Source organism: Ascaphus truei, chromosome 5, assembly GCF_040206685.1.
Source record: "Ascaphus truei isolate aAscTru1 chromosome 5, aAscTru1.hap1, whole genome shotgun sequence".
In the NCBI taxonomy this organism is placed as follows: Eukaryota; Metazoa; Chordata; class Amphibia; order Anura; family Ascaphidae; genus Ascaphus; species Ascaphus truei.
Window position 1 is genome coordinate 273,599,747 of NC_134487.1, and position 6,000 is coordinate 273,605,746.

The window sequence follows — 6,000 nt, forward strand, 5'->3', positions numbered from 1 at the left end:
TACTACAATTCCTAAAAATTTCATGGTCACAGTTGTATATGGATTTTCTTTCATTCAAAAAAGGTGGTGGAACAATGTTCCTTATAGTTTTACCTACAAATATTCAGTGGGGATATCTATATTAAAGGTACATTCCACCCACTACACCCCCCCCCCCCTTTTTTTTAACATGAATGGGTAGCAAGGGGTCGCCGGATCTGAACGGCATTAGTTCGAGGTTCCCGAGATACATATCGGGAAAAGTAATCCCCCTGCTTCCTCTCCATGTAAAAAAAAGAAGGGGGTGGGGGGGATCCTGCAGAGAGGGCTGCTCATTTAAAGTTACTGGGCCAACTTTTAAAAATGTGAAATATGAAACAGTACTGGCTGTGAAGACAAACTGGACGATTCAGACATCATAAGGCGGATGGCATTTTTTTAAAATACAGTTTTGCAACAATAAACGCACCTCCTAAAGCTCCCCAATCCCCACAGCTCCTGTTGCCTTGACCAACCCCTGCTTCAACACAGACTGTTTATCCAGGGTGTCTACTACTCAAAGTTCCTGTCAGCAGCTAATAGAAAGAGGCTTTTTCAGCAGTTTTCCTACTGCTGTGACAGAGTTGCCTTTCATCAGGCGAACGGAGGGTGGAGGCCAGAGAAGGGGGCACTGCAGCTTGCTTCGAAGCTCCTAAAATAACATTCCGTGCCTGGGCTATGCATAAACTTTTCCATGTAGCTGCACAATGCGCTGAATAAAAGTGCAGGGTGTATAATTTCATGCATTGACAAACGATTAGAAAGAAATGTAATTACTGTGAACTTGAGCTGCAATAAAGTGCACGCACTAACAACATGAAAACACACCCTATGCTTTTTTATTTTATTTTAATTGTTTCTATATTTGCCAGCAGTAACTCATTTACATGACGTATTCATTTTGCAATTGTGATATGTTATGCTTCTGCAGTGCCCTTCAATACCAAAGCGCATGACGTTAAGAGGTCTCCCCCCTCCCCCCGGTCCCTTAACCACCCGCTCGCCAACCAATAAGACACAGACTCCAAAGTTGGGGTAAAGTGGTCACAGCTTTTATTAGACAACATTCCAAAAATACCAGCAGCGTTCGTTTGCACCCACACCTGATATTAAAGCTGCAGTTCAGTCTTTTTTTTTCTTTTCTTTTTTTACTTCAATAGTTTCATGTGGGCAATCTCTAATTACCTAAAGAACTGTATAGCTGCAGGTCAATTCGTTCTCCATGTATTGATCTGCAAAATTTGGTGACATCATTAGTGAAGGGATCTGTTTTTCTTCTGCTTCAGTCTCTCAGTGGAAACTCATGAATATTCATGAGCACTCCTGCATTAACATGTGCTAGAGGGAGGGCAGGGCTGACAAAGGGGTGTGCCAGAGCTTGTGACAGGACATGAAGGGGCAGTGCCTTAGCAAATGGCTGTTAAAATAGAATACAAGAAAATTGGTCTTTCAAAGTTGTTTTTTTAAAAACAGAAAATGCTAAAAGTATTTTTTCTTACTACAGAACTGATTTATTAAAAAAAACACACATGCAGGATATTGACTGAACTGCAGCTTTAATCCACCTACGTTATATATGACGGCCAAAACCCAACCGGCCGCACCATCAAATCTGGAGATCTATCAATATCACCAGCCAAACCAGGACATGACCAGACCGGCCACCTTGGCCACATCACAGAAACACATTCCCCACCTTATTTAAACTGGATCATTGATCCATCCTTACCACGTGCAATCTGAACACTACACATGCAATACTTAAACCCCCAGGTTCGGCTAGTGACCTCCTCATTCTTAACACCTAAGGAAGCGTCTGAGCCCAACGTGTACCCCGAAGGCCTAACCACGATACCTCATCCACATCCCCTCTTACCCCCAGCTGCTTTCCACATGGCCTTGGAGTCGCCCTCCTCTCAGCCTAATGGATGTAGGAGTCACCGCACACCCAAACTTTGCAAGGGGAACGACCTAAATGATAGAACATGTTGACAGGTTTTTAGCACAACTCCCAGTCTGAATGAATGTGACACCTAGAGCACTGCGACTCCCACCTACCAATCCTCCTTATAACCTCCTCCCCTAAACCCAGTCCAGACGCCCCTATCCTAAAAGAGTGTGGTGCAAATTCCGCCAAGTCGATACTTAACTGCTGCAAAGTTTTTCTAAAAGGTCTTGTGAACTGAAAGCGCGTAAAAGGAGCCCCCGTTAAGACCCTGCACCAGACGTCTATTAACTATGAAGGCCCTAATCACACTCACTGGACAGATCTTCTCCTGACCTATCGAGGCTATGGAGGCCCACACACCCCTCCCCTGCTAATCCGTCTTGGATCTCCAAACCAGATAAAGAATGACAGAGAGAGGGGGAGAATGACAGAGAGAGGGGGAGAATGACAGAGAGGGGGGAAAGAATGACAGAGAGAGGGGTGAATGACGACAGAGAGAGGAGGAGAATGACAGAGAGGGGGGAAAGAATGACAGAGGGGGAGCATGACTAGGGAGAGAATGAGGGAGAATGAGGGAGAGGGATAGAATGAGGGAGGGGAAGAGAAAATTACAGAGAGAGGGGCGAGAGAATGACAGAGAGCGGAGGGAGAGACTGAGGGAGGGGTGATAGAATGAGGAAGGGGGAGAGAGAATGAGAGGGGAGAGAGAGAGAGAAGGGTGACAGGGAGAAAGGGAGAATGACAGAGAGAGGGGGGAGAATGACAGATGGAAGAGAGAAGGAGGGAGGGGGAGAGAGAATGATGGAGGGGGGGAGAAGAAGAGAGAAAGGGAGGAAAGTGACAGGGAGAAAGGGGGAAGGACAAAGACAGTGAGAGAGGGGGAACAAGAATGACAGGGGGAGGGAGAATGAGGGAGAGAGAATGAGGGGGAGGAGAGAAGGGGAGAGTTACAGGGAGAGACGGGAACGAGAATGACAGAAAGAGGGGGGAGTGTATATGAATGTTAGAAAAAAATCTATTAGATATAACATTTATATGTTTCAATTAGATAGAAAAAAAATCTGAAAGTGAATTCTGTGTGTGTGTGGGGCACAAGCTGATGGTTCGCCTAGGGCGCCAAATACCCTTGCACCGGTTCTGGTTCACCCCCATGTTATCTGACCTGAACAGCACCATTATATAGCGCACACGTATTGTCACACATAAAGATCATCCCTTTAGGCTTTTGTTATCCTAATGAATTGAGGCTATGACCACCATTTAAACGTAACCCTATACACCCTCAGCTCGGAGTCGCAACCCCCACCCATCATGCCCCCCTTCCTGAGGGGTACAGGGGTCTACTTTACCCTTATACCAAAATATATGAGATTTGGGGATTCTGGACTGAAAAAAAAATATTTTATCAGAAACAAGTACAGTATTGCTTTTATTGGAGGCTCTGAGATGTAGATGCGCTTAACCTCCCCTGCCAGCACTTCTAATGCACTTTGTAATCCTATTGTGTTTGTAAGCCTCCCAACATAACACTTGGATTGTAAGCTCTTTGGAGCAGGTGGTTCTTAGCCTTATTTAACCCACACATTAGATAAGTTATGGTGGGTGAAAAAGGTGACAGAAAACCCTCCACCTGTCTAAGGCATGTGAATGTGCTCACAAGTGATATTTTTTTTTGCTATACAATTATATATACATACATGCTGCTACTAAGAACAGCGAGACAGACTACAAAGCAGTAAGTGAAAGTCTGTGAGAGATGACGTTTCCTATTCAGGAGTATTTCTGCAGCCACCCCTGGTGTGGGATCCTGACAGCAGATTCCTGGCACTCTGGTCTGCATGGCAGCCTCTGAGAGAACAGTAGGGGACAATTACTGTACATTACTGTTAGCCAATTATAGAGGTTGGTATAAACTGGCGCAGGTAGGGTGACCAGATATCTCGGTTTAGCTAGGACAGTCCCAGTATTTAGGGCTGTGTCTCGACTTTTTGGGGTTCTTTCCCTGTTTTCTAGCCCGTAGACCACGCATGCGCGATCGGCACTTGCCGACTGCTCATGCGCTTGCGCGATCGGCGTTTGCTGGTTGCTCATGATAAAGCGCCTCCTGCGTGAAACACGTTAGAGTGTTTTTTTTAAAATCATTTAGTGCCAATAAATAGAAGTTTTAACTGCTGTTACCTTGCCTGGTGGAGTTTACTTTGGTTTTGCACCGCCGTTTTGTTTCCTGGTCTCCCTGCACTGCTGTTTGGATTGGAGCCCGTCTGCAGTTCAAGCCACTCTGCCTACAAACAAGAAAGACAGTGAGCACTGCCACAATGTGTATGCATCATGAAGATAAGCTATGCTATTGGCTACCACTACTTATTCAATAAGATTGCTGTTCTTCAATCACGCTTATGTGATACTCACTCACTGTATGTACTTGTTACAATAGTTGGGACAGAGGAACTGCTGCCTTATGTAATTTGGTCATTGCTTCATTTTCTATGGACATATGCCTATGTTGTGGGTTTGGATGCACTGTTTGGGTTTACTTAACCCATAGTTTATCCTGGTAATCAGCTCATGTGCAACCGGCAAGCTCTGATCGCGCATACGCATGTGCGACTAGCAAACACAGACCGCGCATGCGCCGTCAGCAAGTGCTGATCGCACATGCGCAGTCGGCAAGCGCTCTTCGCGCATGCGCAGTCGGGATGTTTGTCCTGGTTTTTGCAAGGACAAATCTGGTCACCATAGGCACAGGTAGATAAAATAATTTGCCCAAAATTGAATAGTATAATTGTAACCCCTTTTCCCCGTGTCTAAGGGAACTACGTGTGGGATAATCCCTTTCAGGACCACTTACAGTGAAATGATACACACACCTGTATATAACAATTGGTTTACTAACAATAGAATAACGATATAACAGTACCATACAATATAACACATAATACAATAATAACAACACAGGGTGTGTGTGTCCCAAAGTACCAAGGGTGTGTGGCACCAGTACCCCATGTGTCCTCCCCCTATGAGAGTCAGTCCCACCCACGTGTAGGGAGTAGTGCTATCCCTGTGAACCGTTGGTGCACTTTACCACCCTGGGCACTCCTTTACCCAGGTACCGCAAAAAGGATCCGTCTGATCCCACAACGTCTATTGAATCCTCTCTCCCTGACCTGTGGTGTGATCCCAGGTCGCAGGCTGCAGCTCACCACGTGGAGTCTCTTTGCTGGCGCTATACCTGACACTATAAGACTAAAAGCGCAGCGTCCCTGTCTGGGGTCTTCCCTATAGAAACCACAATCTAAAAGGGGATTTAGGACCTAGCTGGGACCTAAGGGACAAACCTAGTCCTAGTCCAAGGGAGCACTGCTCCCTGGACACTACCTCAACAGTTCTCTCCTTCTTCCAACTGCCAGCAACTCCAGCAACTGCCTCTAACTGCCTGTAACTGCCAAACTGTGTCAACATTCTACCTGCATGTCCCTCAGGCTCCTGGGACATATAGTCCCTTGTGGAGCCTCTCCTAAGATGGCCACTGCAACTCTGGGGACTGCACATGCGCAAAGACACCACTACGTTTAAGCAAACCTAAAATGGCCGCCGCAACTTTTCGCCTCTCTGCGCATGGCACGGCTGCAATTGCGCATGCGCGAACTACAAGATGGCGGCCCCCAAAATGTTGATTTTTCTTCATTTTATTAGTAGTCATACATACGTTGTTATTCTTGTCAGTTTTTCTTGTTTTGAATTTTGTGTTGCATTAGTACAACCGGAGTGCTTATTTGTTAATTCCATTTGTTAATAAAGTTTTTTTACTTTCATTTTTCCGTATCGAGCGCGCTTACGTCACATGTCCCGCGTCATTTGACGCACCCATGAGGGGGATTTTTGGCGATGGCTCGCGGACTCGGCATTTAAACACTCCGATAAGTGCCCGTTCCTCACTTTGACAAAGCGCCTAGGCGCGAAACGCGTAGGTGTGGGCTACTTGCTCCTGTATGTCTTTTTTATGATCCATTAAAATAACTATTTTTTTATTCATG

At 45.8% G+C, this 6,000-nt stretch overlaps 1 long non-coding RNA gene across 1 annotated transcript; it reads right to left on the reverse strand.

The window, feature by feature from the left end:
- Positions 1–1,101: 1,101 nt before the first annotated feature.
- LOC142494574 (uncharacterized) lies at positions 1,102–5,351 on the reverse strand. Its single transcript, XR_012801542.1, has 4 exons — positions 5,069–5,351; positions 4,145–4,248; positions 1,895–1,989; positions 1,102–1,250 (listed from the first exon to the last, which is right to left on the reverse strand). It is a non-coding gene; the product is annotated as an uncharacterized LOC142494574 (long non-coding RNA).
- Positions 5,352–6,000: the final 649 nt, after the last annotated feature.